An 18,555-nucleotide genomic window follows, 5' to 3' on the forward strand; every position below is an offset into this window, starting at 1 on the left:
CTTATAAGATGTTTACTTTATTTGTGAGGTTTATGTTATGGGACAGTAGAAAATTGAAAAAAATCAGAAAACAGCCGTATACTTGCTGAATGTGCACAACAAAAGACACAAATAGAAAAACACATCCAAATAGTGAAATCATTGCAAAATCAAACACTGAAGGCATATAACTATATCTTATAAGATTTTAACTTTATTTGTGAGGTTTATGTTATGGGACAGTAGAAAATTTAAAAAAATCAGAAAACAGCCGTATACTTGCTGAATGTGCCCAAAAACAGACACAAATAGAAAAACACATCCAAACAGTGAAATCATTGAAAAATCAAACACTGAGGTTACAGAAGTATATCTTATAAGATGTTAACTTTATTTGTGAGGTTTATGTTATGGGACAGTAGAAAATTGAAAAAAATCAGAAAACAGCCGTATACTTGCTGAATGTGCACAAAAACAGACACAAATAGAAAAACACATCCAAACAGTGAAATCATTGCAAAATCAAACACTGAGGTTACAGAAGTGTATCTTATAAGATGTTTACTTTATTTGTGAGGTTTATGTTATGGGACAGTAGAAAATTGAAAAAAATCAGAAAACAGCCGTATACTTGCTGAATGTGCACAACAAAAGACACAAATAGAAAAACACATCCAAACAGTGAAATCATTGCAAAATCAAACACTGAAGGCATATAACTATATCTTATAGGATGTTAACTTTATTTGTGAGGTTTATGTTATGCGACAGTAGAAAATTGAAAAAAATCAGAAAACAGCCGTATACTTGCTGAACGTGCACAAAGACAGACACAAATAGAAAAACACATCCAAACAGTGAAATCATTGCAAAATCAAACACTGAAGGCATATAACTATATCTTATAAGATGTCAACTTTATTTATGAGGTTAATGTTACGGGACAATAGAAAATTGAAAAAAATCAGAAAACAGCCGTATACTTGCTGAATGCGCAAAAAAACAGACACAAATAGAAAAACACATCCAAACAGTGAAATCATTGCAAAATCAAACACTGAGGTTACAGAAGTATATCTTATAAGATGTTAACTTTATTTGTGAGGTTTATGTTATGGGACAGTAGAAAATTGAAAAAAATCAGAAAACAGCCGTATACTTGCTGAATGCGCACAAAAACAGACACAAATAGAAAAACACATCCAAACAGTGAAATCATTGCAAAATCAATCACTGACGATAAATAACTATATCTTATAAGATTTAAACTTTATTTGTGAGGTTTATGTTATGGGACAGTAGAAAATTGAAAAAAATCAGAAAACAGCCGTATACTTGCTGAATGTGCACAAAAACAGACACAAATAGAAAAACACATCCAAACAGTGAAATCATTGCAAAATCAAACACTGAAGGCATATAACTATATCTTATAAGATTTTAACTTTATTTGTGAGGTTTATGTTATGGGACAGTAGAAAATTGAAAAAAATCAGAAAACAGCCGTATACTTGCTGAATGTGCCCAAAAACAGACACAAATAGAAAAACACATCCAAACAGTGAAATCATTGCAAAATCAAACACTGAGGTTACAGAAGTATATCTTATAAGATGTTAACTTTATTTGTGAGGTTTATGTTATGGGACAGTAGAAAATTGAAAAAAATCAGAAAACAGCCGTATACTTGCTGAATGTGCACAAAAACAGACACAAATAGAAAAACACATCCAAACAGTGAAATCATTGCAAAATCAAACACTGAGGTTACAGAAGTATATCTTATAAGATGTTAACTTTATTTGTGAGGTTTATGTTATGGAACAGTAGAAAATTGAAAAAATTCAGAAAACAGCCGTATGCTTGCTGAATGTGCACAAACACAGACACACATAGAAAAACACATCCAAACAGTGAAATCATTGCAAAATCAAACACTGAGGTTACAGAAGTATATCTTATAAGATGTTAACTTTATTTGTGAGGTTTTTGTTATGGAACAGTGGAAAATTGAAAAAAATCAGAAAACAGCCGTATACTTGCTGAATGTGCACAAAAACAGACACAAATAGAAAAACACATCCAAACAGTGAAATCATTGCAAAATCAAACACTGAAGGCATATAACTATATCTTATAAGATTTTAACTTTATTTGTGAGGTTTATGTTACGGGACAGTAGAAAATTGAAAAAAATCAGAAAACAGCCGTATACTTGCTGAATGCGCACAAAAACAGACACAAATAGAAAAACACATCCAAACAGTGAAATCATTGCAAAATCAAACACTGAGGTTACAGAAGTATATCTTATAAGATTTTAACTTTATTTGTGAGGTTTATGTTATGGGACAGTAGAAAATTGAAAAAAATCAGAAAACAGCTGTATACTTGCTGAACGTGCACAAAGACAGACACAAATAGAAAAACACATCCAAACAGTGAAATCATTGCAAAATCAAACACTGAGGTTACAGAAGTATATCTTATAAGATGTTTACTTTATTTGTGAGGTTTATGTTATGGGACAGTAGAAAATTGAAAAAAATCAGAAAACAGCCGTATACTTGCTGAATGTGCACAACAAAAGACACAAATAGAAAAACACATCCAAATAGTGAAATCATTGCAAAATCAAACACTGAAGGCATATAACTATATCTTATAAGATTTTAACTTTATTTGTGAGGTTTATGTTATGGGACAGTAGAAAATTTAAAAAAATCAGAAAACAGCCGTATACTTGCTGAATGTGCCCAAAAACAGACACAAATAGAAAAACACATCCAAACAGTGAAATCATTGAAAAATCAAACACTGAGGTTACAGAAGTATATCTTATAAGATGTTAACTTTATTTGTGAGGTTTATGTTATGGGACAGTAGAAAATTGAAAAAAATCAGAAAACAGCCGTATACTTGCTGAATGTGCACAAAAACAGACACAAATAGAAAAACACATCCAAACAGTGAAATCATTGCAAAATCAAACACTGAGGTTACAGAAGTATATCTTATAAGATGTTTACTTTATTTGTGAGGTTTATGTTATGGGACAGTAGAAAATTGAAAAAAATCAGAAAACAGCCGTATACTTGCTGAATGTGCACAACAAAAGACACAAATAGAAAAACACATCCAAACAGTGAAATCATTGCAAAATCAAACACTGAAGGCATATAACTATATCTTATAAGATGTTAACTTTATTTGTGAGGTTTATGTTATGCGACAGTAGAAAATTGAAAAAAATCAGAAAACAGCCGTATACTTGCTGAACGTGCACAAAGACAGACACAAATAGAAAAACACATCCAAACAGTGAAATCATTGCAAAATCAAACACTGAAGGCATATAACTATATCTTATAAGATGTCAACTTTATTTATGAGGTTAATGTTACGGGACAATAGAAAATTGAAAAAAATCAGAAAACAGCCGTATACTTGCTGAATGCGCAAAAAAACAGACACAAATAGAAAAACACATCCAAACAGTGAAATCATTGCAAAATCAAACACTGAGGTTACAGAAGTATATCTTATAAGATGTTTACTTTATTTGTGAGGTTTATGTTATGGGACAGTAGAAAATTGAAAAAAATCAGAAAACAGCCGTATACTTGCTGAATGTGCACAACAAAAGACACAAATAGAAAAACACATCCAAATAGTGAAATCATTGCAAAATCAAACACTGAAGGCATATAACTATATCTTATAAGATTTTAACTTTATTTGTGAGGTTTATGTTATGGGACAGTAGAAAATTGAAAAAAATCAGAAAACAGCCGTATACTTGCTGAATGTGCACAAAAACAGACACAAATAGAAAAACACATCCAAACAGTGAAATCATTGCAAAATCAAACACTGAGGTTACAGAAGTATATCTTATAAGATGTTAACTTTATTTGTGAGGTTTATGTTATGGGACAGTAGAAAATTGAAAAAAATCAGAAAACAGCCGTATACTTGCTGAATGTGCACAAAAACAGACACAAATAGAAAAACACATCCAAACAGTGAAATCATTGCAAAATCAAACACTGAGGTTACAGAAGTATATCTTATAAGATGTTAACTTTATTTGTGAGGTTTATGTTATGGAACAGTAGAAAATTGAAAAAATTCAGAAAACAGCCGTATGCTTGCTGAATGTGCACAAACACAGACACACATAGAAAAACACATCCAAACAGTGAAATCATTGCAAAATCAAACACTGAGGTTACAGAAGTATATCTTATAAGATGTTAACTTTATTTGTGAGGTTTATGTTATGGAACAGTGGAAAATTGAAAAAAATCAGAAAACAGCCGTATACTTGCTGAATGTGCACAAAAACAGACACAAATAGAAAAACACATCCAAACAGTGAAATCATTGCAAAATCAAACACTGAGGTTACAGAAGTAAATCTTATAAGATGTTTACTTTATTTGTGAGGTTTATGTTATGGGACAGTAGAAAATTGAAAAAAATCAGAAAACAGCCGTATACTTGCTGAATGTGCACAACAAAAGACACAAATAGAAAAACACATCCAAACAGTGAAATCATTGCAAAATCAAACACTGAAGGCATATAACTATATCTTATAAGATGTTAACTTTATTTGTGAGGTTTATGTTATGCGACAGTAGAAAATTGAAAAAAATCAGAAAACAGCCGTATACTTGCTGAACGTGCACAAAGACAGACACAAATAGAAAAACACATCCAAACAGTGAAATCATTGCAAAATCAAACACTGAAGGCATATAACTATATCTTATAAGATGTCAACTTTATTTATGAGGTTAATGTTACGGGACAATAGAAAATTGAAAAAAATCAGAAAACAGCCGTATACTTGCTGAATGCGCAAAAAAACAGACACAAATAGAAAAACACATCCAAACAGTGAAATCATTGCAAAATCAAACACTGAGGTTACAGAAGTATATCTTATAAGATGTTTACTTTATTTGTGAGGTTTATGTTATGGGACAGTAGAAAATTGAAAAAAATCAGAAAACAGCCGTATACTTGCTGAATGTGCACAACAAAAGACACAAATAGAAAAACACATCCAAATAGTGAAATCATTGCAAAATCAAACACTGAAGGCATATAACTATATCTTATAAGATTTTAACTTTATTTGTGAGGTTTATGTTATGGGACAGTAGAAAATTTAAAAAAATCAGAAAACAGCCGTATACTTGCTGAATGTGCCCAAAAACAGACACAAATAGAAAAACACATCCAAACAGTGAAATCATTGAAAAATCAAACACTGAGGTTACAGAAGTATATCTTATAAGATGTTAACTTTATTTGTGAGGTTTATGTTATGGGACAGTAGAAAATTGAAAAAAATCAGAAAACAGCCGTATACTTGCTGAATGTGCACAAAAACAGACACAAATAGAAAAACACATCCAAACAGTGAAATCATTGCAAAATCAAACACTGAGGTTACAGAAGTATATCTTATAAGATGTTTACTTTATTTGTGAGGTTTATGTTATGGGACAGTAGAAAATTGAAAAAAATCAGAAAACAGCCGTATACTTGCTGAATGTGCACAACAAAAGACACAAATAGAAAAACACATCCAAACAGTGAAATCATTGCAAAATCAAACACTGAAGGCATATAACTATATCTTATAAGATGTTAACTTTATTTGTGAGGTTTATGTTATGCGACAGTAGAAAATTGAAAAAAATCAGAAAACAGCCGTATACTTGCTGAACGTGCACAAAGACAGACACAAATAGAAAAACACATCCAAACAGTGAAATCATTGCAAAATCAAACACTGAAGGCATATAACTATATCTTATAAGATGTCAACTTTATTTATGAGGTTAATGTTACGGGACAATAGAAAATTGAAAAAAATCAGAAAACAGCCGTATACTTGCTGAATGCGCAAAAAAACAGACACAAATAGAAAAACACATCCAAACAGTGAAATCATTGCAAAATCAAACACTGAGGTTACAGAAGTATATCTTATAAGATGTTTACTTTATTTGTGAGGTTTATGTTATGGGACAGTAGAAAATTGAAAAAAATCAGAAAACAGCCGTATACTTGCTGAATGTGCACAACAAAAGACACAAATAGAAAAACACATCCAAATAGTGAAATCATTGCAAAATCAAACACTGAAGGCATATAACTATATCTTATAAGATTTTAACTTTATTTGTGAGGTTTATGTTATGGGACAGTAGAAAATTTAAAAAAATCAGAAAACAGCCGTATACTTGCTGAATGTGCCCAAAAACAGACACAAATAGAAAAACACATCCAAACAGTGAAATCATTGAAAAATCAAACACTGAGGTTACAGAAGTATATCTTATAAGATGTTAACTTTATTTGTGAGGTTTATGTTATGGGACAGTAGAAAATTGAAAAAAATCAGAAAACAGCCGTATACTTGCTGAATGTGCACAAAAACAGACACAAATAGAAAAACACATCCAAACAGTGAAATCATTGCAAAATCAAACACTGAGGTTACAGAAGTATATCTTATAAGATGTTTACTTTATTTGTGAGGTTTATGTTATGGGACAGTAGAAAATTGAAAAAAATCAGAAAACAGCCGTATACTTGCTGAATGTGCACAACAAAAGACACAAATAGAAAAACACATCCAAACAGTGAAATCATTGCAAAATCAAACACTGAAGGCATATAACTATATCTTATAAGATGTTAACTTTATTTGTGAGGTTTATGTTATGCGACAGTAGAAAATTGAAAAAAATCAGAAAACAGCCGTATACTTGCTGAACGTGCACAAAGACAGACACAAATAGAAAAACACATCCAAACAGTGAAATCATTGCAAAATCAAACACTGAAGGCATATAACTATATCTTATAAGATGTCAACTTTATTTATGAGGTTAATGTTACGGGACAATAGAAAATTGAAAAAAATCAGAAAACAGCCGTATACTTGCTGAATGCGCAAAAAAACAGACACAAATAGAAAAACACATCCAAACAGTGAAATCATTGCAAAATCAAACACTGAGGTTACAGAAGTATATCTTATAAGATGTTTACTTTATTTGTGAGGTTTATGTTATGGGACAGTAGAAAATTGAAAAAAATCAGAAAACAGCCGTATACTTGCTGAATGTGCACAACAAAAGACACAAATAGAAAAACACATCCAAATAGTGAAATCATTGCAAAATCAAACACTGAAGGCATATAACTATATCTTATAAGATTTTAACTTTATTTGTGAGGTTTATGTTATGGGACAGTAGAAAATTTAAAAAAATCAGAAAACAGCCGTATACTTGCTGAATGTGCCCAAAAACAGACACAAATAGAAAAACACATCCAAACAGTGAAATCATTGAAAAATCAAACACTGAGGTTACAGAAGTATATCTTATAAGATGTTAACTTTATTTGTGAGGTTTATGTTATGGGACAGTAGAAAATTGAAAAAAATCAGAAAACAGCCGTATACTTGCTGAATGTGCACAAAAACAGACACAAATAGAAAAACACATCCAAACAGTGAAATCATTGCAAAATCAAACACTGAGGTTACAGAAGTATATCTTATAAGATGTTTACTTTATTTGTGAGGTTTATGTTATGGGACAGTAGAAAATTGAAAAAAATCAGAAAACAGCCGTATACTTGCTGAATGTGCACAACAAAAGACACAAATAGAAAAACACATCCAAACAGTGAAATCATTGCAAAATCAAACACTGAAGGCATATAACTATATCTTATAAGATGTCAACTTTATTTATGAGGTTAATGTTACGGGACAATAGAAAATTGAAAAAAATCAGAAAACAGCCGTATACTTGCTGAATGCGCAAAAAAACAGACACAAATAGAAAAACACATCCAAACAGTGAAATCATTGCAAAATCAAACACTGAGGTTACAGAAGTATATCTTATAAGATGTTAACTTTATTTGTGAGGTTTATGTTACGGGACAGTAGAAAATTGAAAAAAATCAGAAAACAGCCGTATACTTGCTGAATGCGCACAAAAACAGACACAAATAGAAAAACACATCCAAACAGTGAAATCATTGCAAAATCAATCACTGACGATAAATAACTATATCTTATAAGATTTAAACTTTATTTGTGAGGTTTATGTTATGGGACAGTAGAAAATTGAAAAAAATCAGAAAACAGCCGTATACTTGCTGAATGTGCACAAAAACAGACACAAATAGAAAAACACATCCAAACAGTGAAATCATTGCAAAATCAAACACTGAAGGCATATAACTATATCTTATAAGATTTTAACTTTATTTGTGAGGTTTATGTTATGGGACAGTAGAAAATTGAAAAAAATCAGAAAACAGCCGTATACTTGCTGAATGTGCACAAAAACAGACACAAATAGAAAAACACATCCAAACAGTGAAATCATTGCAAAATCAAACACTGAGGTTACAGAAGTATATCTTATAAGATGTTAACTTTATTTGTGAGGTTTATGTTATGGGACAGTAGAAAATTGAAAAAATTCAGAAAACAGCCGTATGCTTGCTGAATGTGCACAAACACAGACACACATAGAAAAACACATCCAAACAGTGAAATCATTGCAAAATCAAACACTGAGGTTACAGAAGTATATCTTATAAGATGTTAACTTTATTTGTGAGGTTTATGTTATGGAACAGTGGAAAATTGAAAAAAATCAGAAAACAGCCGTATACTTGCTGAATGTGCACAAAAACAGACACAAATAGAAAAACACATCCAAACAGTGAAATCATTGCAAAATCAAACACTGAAGGCATATAACTATATCTTATAAGATGTTAACTTTATTTGTGAGGTTTATGTTATGGAACAGTAGAAAATTGAAAAAAATCAGAAAACAGCCGTATACTTGCTGAATGTGCACAAACACAGACACACATAGAAAAACACATCCAAACAGTGAAATCATTGCAAAATCAAACACTGAGGTTACAGAAGTATATCTTATAAGATGTTAACTTTATTTGTGAGGTTTATGTTATGGAACAGTAGAAAATTGAAAAAAATCAGAAAACAGCCGTATACTTGCTGAATGTGCACAAACACAGACACAAATAGAAAAACACATCCAAACAGTGAAATCATTGCAAAATCAAACACTGAAGGCATATAACTATATCTTATAAGATTTTAACTTTATTTGTGAGGTTTATGTTACGGGACAGTAGAAAATTGAAAAAAATCAGAAAACAGCCGTATACTTGCTGAATGCGCACAAAAACAGACACAAATCCCCGGGCCCCCCGGGCCATCAAACCCCCGGGCCATCAAACTGTACAACTCCTCACTGGGGGGGAGGAGGGCAAACAAGCAAACAAAAAATAAAAAAAACGGTACGAACTAAACAAACAACAACCACAACAATAACATAATGTGCAATAAAACCATAGACATGTGCAATAAAACCCTGGGCATTATGGGGTAACTCTAGGTGTGTGTGTACCTATACCTATGTGTGTGTGTATATATATATATATATGTGTGTATATGTATGTATGTATGCATATATATGTATATGTGTATGTATATGTGTGTATGTGTGCGTATGTATGCATGTATCTGTGTATGTATGTATGTATATATATATATATATACATTGGTTGTGTGTATGTGGGTATACATACATATATATAGCATGGGTCACTTTCATTTTTATTTTTATATTTTTATTTTTATTCTTATCTTATTTTATTCTATTCTCTATTTTTAACAGTGCTGTGTATGGATGCTGGAGCTGTTAATTTCCCCGAGGGAACCTCCCAAAGGGATTAATAAAGTCGTCTGTCTGTCTGTCTGTCTGTCTGTCTGTCTGTCAAATAGAAAAACACATCCAAACAGTGAAATCATTGCAAAATCAAACACTGAAGTTACAGAAGTATATCTTATAAGATGTTAACTTTATTTGTGAGGTTTATGTTATGGGACAGTAGAAAATTGAAAAAAACAGAAAACAGCCGTATACTTGCTGAATGCGCACAAAAACAGACACAAATAGAAAAACACATCCAAACAGTGAAATCATTGCAAAATCAAACACTGAGGTTACAGAAGTATATCTTATAAGATGTTAACTTTATTTGTGAGGTTTATGTTATGGGACAGTAGAAAATTGAAAACAATCAGAAAACAGCCATATACTTGCTGAATGCGCACAAAAACAGACACAAATAGAAAAACACATCCAAACAGTGAAATCATTGCAAAATCAAACACTGAGGTTACAGAAGTATATCTTATAAGATGTTTACTTTATTTGTGAGGTTTATGTTATGGGACAGTAGAAAATTGAAAAAAATCAGAAAACAGCCGTATACTTGCTGAATGTGCACAACAAAAGACACAAATAGAAAAACACATCCAAATAGTGAAATCATTGCAAAATCAAACACTGAAGGCATATAACTATATCTTATAAGATTTTAACTTTATTTGTGAGGTTTATGTTATGGGACAGTAGAAAATTTAAAAAAATCAGAAAACAGCCGTATACTTGCTGAATGTGCCCAAAAACAGACACAAATAGAAAAACACATCCAAACAGTGAAATCATTGAAAAATCAAACACTGAGGTTACAGAAGTATATCTTATAAGATGTTAACTTTATTTGTGAGGTTTATGTTATGGGACAGTAGAAAATTGAAAAAAATCAGAAAACAGCCGTATACTTGCTGAATGTGCACAAAAACAGACACAAATAGAAAAACACATCCAAACAGTGAAATCATTGCAAAATCAAACACTGAGGTTACAGAAGTATATCTTATAAGATGTTTACTTTATTTGTGAGGTTTATGTTATGGGACAGTAGAAAATTGAAAAAAATCAGAAAACAGCCGTATACTTGCTGAATGTGCACAACAAAAGACACAAATAGAAAAACACATCCAAACAGTGAAATCATTGCAAAATCAAACACTGAAGGCATATAACTATATCTTATAAGATGTTAACTTTATTTGTGAGGTTTATGTTATGCGACAGTAGAAAATTGAAAAAAATCAGAAAACAGCCGTATACTTGCTGAACGTGCACAAAGACAGACACAAATAGAAAAACACATCCAAACAGTGAAATCATTGCAAAATCAAACACTGAAGGCATATAACTATATCTTATAAGATGTCAACTTTATTTATGAGGTTAATGTTACGGGACAATAGAAAATTGAAAAAAATCAGAAAACAGCCGTATACTTGCTGAATGCGCAAAAAAACAGACACAAATAGAAAAACACATCCAAACAGTGAAATCATTGCAAAATCAAACACTGAGGTTACAGAAGTATATCTTATAAGATGTTTACTTTATTTGTGAGGTTTATGTTATGGGACAGTAGAAAATTGAAAAAAATCAGAAAACAGCCGTATACTTGCTGAATGTGCACAACAAAAGACACAAATAGAAAAACACATCCAAATAGTGAAATCATTGCAAAATCAAACACTGAAGGCATATAACTATATCTTATAAGATTTTAACTTTATTTGTGAGGTTTATGTTATGGGACAGTAGAAAATTGAAAAAAATCAGAAAACAGCCGTATACTTGCTGAATGTGCCCAAAAACAGACACAAATAGAAAAACACATCCAAACAGTGAAATCATTGAAAAATCAAACACTGAGGTTACAGAAGTATATCTTATAAGATGTTAACTTTATTTGTGAGGTTTATGTTATGGGACAGTAGAAAATTGAAAAAAATCAGAAAACAGCCGTATACTTGCTGAATGTGCACAACAAAAGACACAAATAGAAAAACACATCCAAACAGTGAAATCATTGCAAAATCAAACACTGAAGGCATATAACTATATCTTATAAGATGTTAACTTTATTTGTGAGGTTTATGTTATGCGACAGTAGAAAATTGAAAAAAATCAGAAAACAGCCGTATACTTGCTGAACGTGCACAAAGACAGACACAAATAGAAAAACACATCCAAACAGTGAAATCATTGCAAAATCAAACACTGAAGGCATATAACTATATCTTATAAGATGTCAACTTTATTTATGAGGTTAATGTTACGGGACAATAGAAAATTGAAAAAAATCAGAAAACAGCCGTATACTTGCTGAATGCGCAAAAAAACAGACACAAATAGAAAAACACATCCAAACAGTGAAATCATTGCAAAATCAAACACTGAGGTTACAGAAGTATATCTTATAAGATGTTAACTTTATTTGTGAGGTTTATGTTACGGGACAGTAGAAAATTGAAAAAAATCAGAAAACAGCCGTATACTTGCTGAATGCGCACAAAAACAGACACAAATAGAAAAACACATCCAAACAGTGAAATCATTGCAAAATCAATCACTGACGATAAATAACTATATCTTATAAGATTTAAACTTTATTTGTGAGGTTTATGTTATGGGACAGTAGAAAATTGAAAAAAATCAGAAAACAGCCGTATACTTGCTGAATGTGCACAAAAACAGACACAAATAGAAAAACACATCCAAACAGTGAAATCATTGCAAAATCAAACACTGAAGGCATATAACTATATCTTATAAGATTTTAACTTTATTTGTGAGGTTTATGTTATGGGACAGTAGAAAATTGAAAAAAATCAGAAAACAGCCGTATACTTGCTGAATGTGCACAAAAACAGACACAAATAGAAAAACACATCCAAACAGTGAAATCATTGCAAAATCAAACACTGAGGTTACAGAAGTATATCTTATAAGATGTTAACTTTATTTGTGAGGTTTATGTTATGGGACAGTAGAAAATTGAAAAAAATCAGAAAACAGCCGTATACTTGCTGAATGTGCACAAAAACAGACACAAATAGAAAAACACATCCAAACAGTGAAATCATTGCAAAATCAAACACTGAGGTTACAGAAGTATATCTTATAAGATGTTAACTTTATTTGTGAGGTTTATGTTATGGAACAGTAGAAAATTGAAAAAATTCAGAAAACAGCCGTATGCTTGCTGAATGTGCACAAACACAGACACACATAGAAAAACACATCCAAACAGTGAAATCATTGCAAAATCAAACACTGAGGTTACAGAAGTATATCTTATAAGATGTTAACTTTATTTGTGAGGTTTATGTTATGGAACAGTGGAAAATTGAAAAAAATCAGAAAACAGCCGTATACTTGCTGAATGTGCACAAAAACAGACACAAATAGAAAAACACATCCAAACAGTGAAATCATTGCAAAATCAAACACTGAAGGCATATAACTATATCTTATAAGATTTTAACTTTATTTGTGAGGTTTATGTTACGGGACAGTAGAAAATTGAAAAAAATCAGAAAACAGCCGTATACTTGCTGAATGCGCACAAAAACAGACACAAATAGAAAAACACATCCAAACAGTGAAATCATTGCAAAATCAAACACTGAGGTTACAGAAGTATATCTTATAAGATGTTAACTTTATTTGTGAGGTTTATGTTATGGGACAGTAGAAAATTGAAAAAAATCAGAAAACAGCTGTATACTTGCTGAACGTGCACAAAGACAGACACAAATAGAAAAACACATCCAAACAGTGAAATCATTGCAAAATCAAACACTGAAGGCATATAACTATATCTTATAAGATGTTAACTTTATTTATGAGGTTAATGTTACGGGACAATAGAAAATTGAAAAAAATCAGAAAACAGCCGTATACTTGCTGAATGTGCACAACAAAAGACACAAATAGAAAAACACATCCAAACAGTGAAATCATTGCAAAATCTAACACTGACGTTACAGAAGTATATCTTATAAGATGTTAACTTTATTTGTGAGGTTTATGTTATGGAACAGTAGAAAATTGAAAAAAATCAGAAAACAGCCGTATACTTGCTGAATGTGCACAAACACAGACACACATAGAAAAACACATCCAAACAGTGAAATCATTGCAAAATCAAACACTGAGGTTACAGAAGTATATCTTATAAGATGTTAACTTTATTTGTGAGGTTTATGTTATGGAACAGTAGAAAATTGAAAAAAATCAGAAAACAGCCGTATACTTGCTGAATGTGCACAAACACAGACACAAATAGAAAAACACATCCAAACAGTGAAATCATTGCAAAATCAAACACTGAAGGCATATAACTATATCTTATAAGATTTTAACTTTATTTGTGAGGTTTATGTTACGGGACAGTAGAAAATTGAAAAAAATCAGAAAACAGCCGTATACTTGCTGAATGCGCACAAAAACAGACACAAATCCCCGGGCCCCCCGGGCCATCAAACCCCCGGGCCATCAAACTGTACAACTCCTCACTGGGGGGGAGGAGGGCAAACAAGCAAACAAAAAATAAAAAAAACGGTACGAACTAAACAAACAACAACCACAACAATAACATAATGTGCAATAAAACCATAGACATGTGCAATAAAACCCTGGGCATTATGGGGTAACTCTAGGTGTGTGTGTACCTATACCTATGTGTGTGTGTATATATATATATATATGTGTGTATATGTATGTATGTATGTGTATGTATGCATATATATGTATATGTGTATGTATATGTATGTATGTGTGCGTATGTATGCATGTATCTGTGTATGTATGTATGTATATATATATATATATATACATTGGTTGTGTGTATGTGGGTATACATACATATATATAGCATGGGTCACTTTCATTTTTATTTTTATATTTTTATTTTTATTCTTATCTTATTTTATTCTATTCTCTATTTTTAACAGTGCTGTGTATGGATGCTGGAGCTGTTAATTTCCCCGAGGGAACCTCCCAAAGGGATTAATAAAGTCGTCTGTCTGTCTGTCTGTCTGTCTGTCTGTCTGTCAAATAGAAAAACACATCCAAACAGTGAAATCATTGCAAAATCAAACACTGAAGTTACAGAAGTATATCTTATAAGATGTTAACTTTATTTGTGAGGTTTATGTTATGGGACAGTAGAAAATTGAAAAAAACAGAAAACAGCCGTATACTTGCTGAATGCGCACAAAAACAGACACAAATAGAAAAACACATCCAAACAGTGAAATCATTGCAAAATCAAACACTGAGGTTACAGAAGTATATCTTATAAGATGTTAACTTTATTTGTGAGGTTTATGTTATGGGACAGTAGAAAATTGAAAACAATCAGAAAACAGCCATATACTTGCTGAATGCGCACAAAAACAGACACAAATAGAAAAACACATCCAAACAGTGAAATCATTGCAAAATCAAACACTGAGGTTACAGAAGTATATCTTATAAGATGTTTACTTTATTTGTGAGGTTTATGTTATGGGACAGTAGAAAATTGAAAAAAATCAGAAAACAGCCGTATACTTGCTGAATGCGCACAAAAACAGACACAAATAGAAAAACACCTCCAAACAGTGAAATCATTGCAAAATCAAACACTGAGGATAAATAACTATATCTTATAAGATGTTAACTTTATTTGTGAGGTTTATGTTATGGGACAATAGAAAATTGAAAAAAATCAGAAAACAGCCGTATACTTGCTGAATGTGCACAACAAAAGACACAAATAGAAAAACACATCCAAAAAGTGAAATCATTGCAAAATCAAACACTGAAGGCATATAACTATATCTTATAAGATTTTAACTTTATTTGTGAGGTTTGTGTTATAGGACAATAGAAAATTGAAAAAAATCAGAAAACAGCCGTATACTTGCTGAATGTGCACAAAAACAGACACAAATAGAAAAACACATCCAAACAGTGAAATCATTGCAAAATCAAACACTGAAGACATATAACTATAACTTCTAAGATTTTAACTTTATTTGTGAGGTTTATGTTATGGGACAGCAGAAAAATGAAAAAAATCCGGAAACAGCCTTATCTCAGCTGAATGCGCACACAAACAGATACTTGTAGAAAAACACATCCCAACAGTGAAATCATTGCAAAATTAAACACTGAGGGTAAAGAAGTATATCTTATAAGATGTTAACTTCATTTGTGAGGTTAATGTCATGGGACAGCAGAAAAATTAAAAAAATCCGTAAACAGCCTTATCTCAGCTGAATGCGCACACAAACAGATACTTGTAGAAAAACACATCCCAACAGTGAAATCATTGCAAAATTAAACACTGAGGGTAAAGAAGTATATCTTATAAGATGTTAAGTTCATTTGTTAGGTTTATATTATGGGAAAGTAGAAAAATGAAAAAAATCCGAAAACAGCCTTATCTCAGCTGAATGCGCACACAAACAGACACTTGTAGAAAAATACATCCCAACAGTGAAATCATTGCAAAATCAAACACTGAGGGTACAGAACTAAATCTTTTAAGATGTTAACTTCATTTGTGAGGTTTATGTTATGGGACAGCAGAAAAATTAAAAAAATCCGGAAACAGCCTTATCTCAGCTGAATGCGCACACAAACAGACACCAATAGAAAAACACATCCAAACAGTGAAATCTTTGCAAAATTAAACACTGAGGGTAAAGAAGTATATCTTATAAGATGTTAAGTTCATTTGTTAGGTTTATATTATGGGAAAGTAGAAAAATGAAAAAAATCCGAAAACAGCCTTATCTCAGCTGTATGCGCACACAAACAGACACCAATAGAAAAACACATCCAAACAGTGAAATCTTTGCAAAATTAAACACTGAGGGTAAAGAAGTATATCTTATAAGATGTTAACTTCATTTGTTAGGTTTATATTATGGGAAAGTAGAAAAATGAAAAAAATCCGAAAACAGCCTTATCTCAGCTGTATGCGCACACAAACAGACACCAATAGAAAAACACATCCAAACAGTGAAATCAATGCAAAATCAAACAGTGAGTGTACGGAACTAAATCTTTTAAGATGTTAACTTCATTTGTGAGGTTTATGTTATGGGACAGCAGAAAAATTTAAAAAATCCGTAAACAGCCTTATCTCAGCTGAATGCGCACACAAACAGACACCAATAGAAAAACACATCCAAACAGTGAAATCTTTGCAAAATTAAACACTGAGGGTAAAGAAGTATATCTTATAAGATGTTAAGTTCATTTGTTAGGTTTATATTATGGGAAAGTAGAAAAATGAAAAAATTTCGAAAATAGCCTTATCTCAGCTCAATGGGGCACAAACAGACACTTGTAGAAAAACACATCCAAACAGTGAAATCATTGCAAAATCAAACAGTGAGTGTACAGAACTAAATATTTTAAGATGTTAAGTTCATTTGTTAGGTTTATATTATGGGAAAGTAGAAAAATGAAAAAAATCCGAAAACAGCCTTATCTCAGCTGAATGCGCACACAAACAGACACCAATAGAAAAACACATCCCAACAGTGAAATCTTTGCAAAATCAAACACTGAGGGTACAGAACTAAATATTTTAAGATGTTAACTTCGTTTGTGAGGTTTATGTTATGGGACAGCAGAAAAATTTAAAAAATCCGGAAACAGCCTTATCTCAGCTGAATGCGCACACAAACAGACACCAATAGAAAAACACATCCAAACAGTGAAATCTTTGGAAAATTAAACACTGAGGGTAAAGAAGTATATCTTATAAGATGTTAAGTTCATTTGTTAGGTTTATATTATGGGAAAGTAGAAAAATGAAAAAAATCCGAAAACATCCTTATCTCAGCTGTATGCGCACACAAACAGACACCAATAGAAAAACACATCCAAACAGTGAAATCAATGCAAAATCAAACAGTGAGTGTACAGAACTAAATCTTTTAAGAAGTTAACTTCATTTGTGAGGTTTATGTTATGGGACAGCAGAAAAATTAAAAAAATCCGTAAACAGCCTTATCTCAGCTGAATGCGCACACAAACAGACACTTGTAGAAAAACACATCCCAACAGTGAAACCATTGCAAAATCAAACACTGAGGGTACAGAACTAAATATTTTAAGATGTTAACTTCATTTGTGAGGTTTATGTTATGGGACAGCAGAAAAATGAAAAAAATCCGGAAACAGCCTTATCTCAGCTGAATGCGCACACAAACAGACTTCAATAGAAAAACACATCCAAACAGTGAAATCTTTGCAAAATTAAACACTGAGGGTAAAGAAGTATATCTTATAAGATGTTAAGTTCATTTGATAGGTTTATATTATGGGAAAGTAGAAAAATGAAAAAAATCCGAAAACAGCCTTATCTCAGCTGTATGCGCACACAAACAGACACCAATAGAAAAACACATCCAAACAGTGAAATCAATGCAAAATCAAACAGTGAGTGTACAGAACTAAATCTTTTAAGAAGTTATCTTCATTTGTGAGGTTTATGTTATGGGACAGCAGAAAAATTAAAAAAATCCGTAAACAGCCTTATCTCAGCTGAATGCGCACACAAACAGACACTTGTAGAAAAACACATCCAAACAGTGAAATCTTTGCAAAATTAAACACTGAGGGTAAAGAAGTATATCTTATAAGATGTTAAGTTAATTTGATAGGTTTATATTATGGGAAAGTAGAAAAATGAAAAAAATCCGAAAACAGCCTTATCTCAGCTGTATGCGCACACAAACAGACACCAATAGAAAAACACATC

The 18,555-nt window shown here is 31.7% G+C and overlaps 2 long non-coding RNA genes across 2 annotated transcripts; both read left to right on the forward strand.

The window, feature by feature from the left end:
* The first annotated feature begins 9,205 nt into the window (after positions 1-9,205).
* On the forward strand, positions 9,206-9,823 carry LOC131470644 (uncharacterized). The gene is made up of 2 exons (XR_009241908.1): positions 9,206-9,366; positions 9,747-9,823. It is a non-coding gene; the product is annotated as an uncharacterized LOC131470644 (long non-coding RNA).
* A 4,367-nt stretch (positions 9,824-14,190) lies between these two features.
* LOC131470628 (uncharacterized) lies at positions 14,191-14,820 on the forward strand. Its single transcript, XR_009241906.1, has 2 exons — positions 14,191-14,351; positions 14,744-14,820. It is a non-coding gene; the product is annotated as an uncharacterized LOC131470628 (long non-coding RNA).
* The last annotated feature ends 3,735 nt before the right edge of the window (positions 14,821-18,555 follow it).

Source organism: Solea solea, chromosome 12 (assembly GCF_958295425.1).
Source record: "Solea solea chromosome 12, fSolSol10.1, whole genome shotgun sequence".
In the NCBI taxonomy this organism is placed as follows: Eukaryota; Metazoa; Chordata; class Actinopteri; order Pleuronectiformes; family Soleidae; genus Solea; species Solea solea.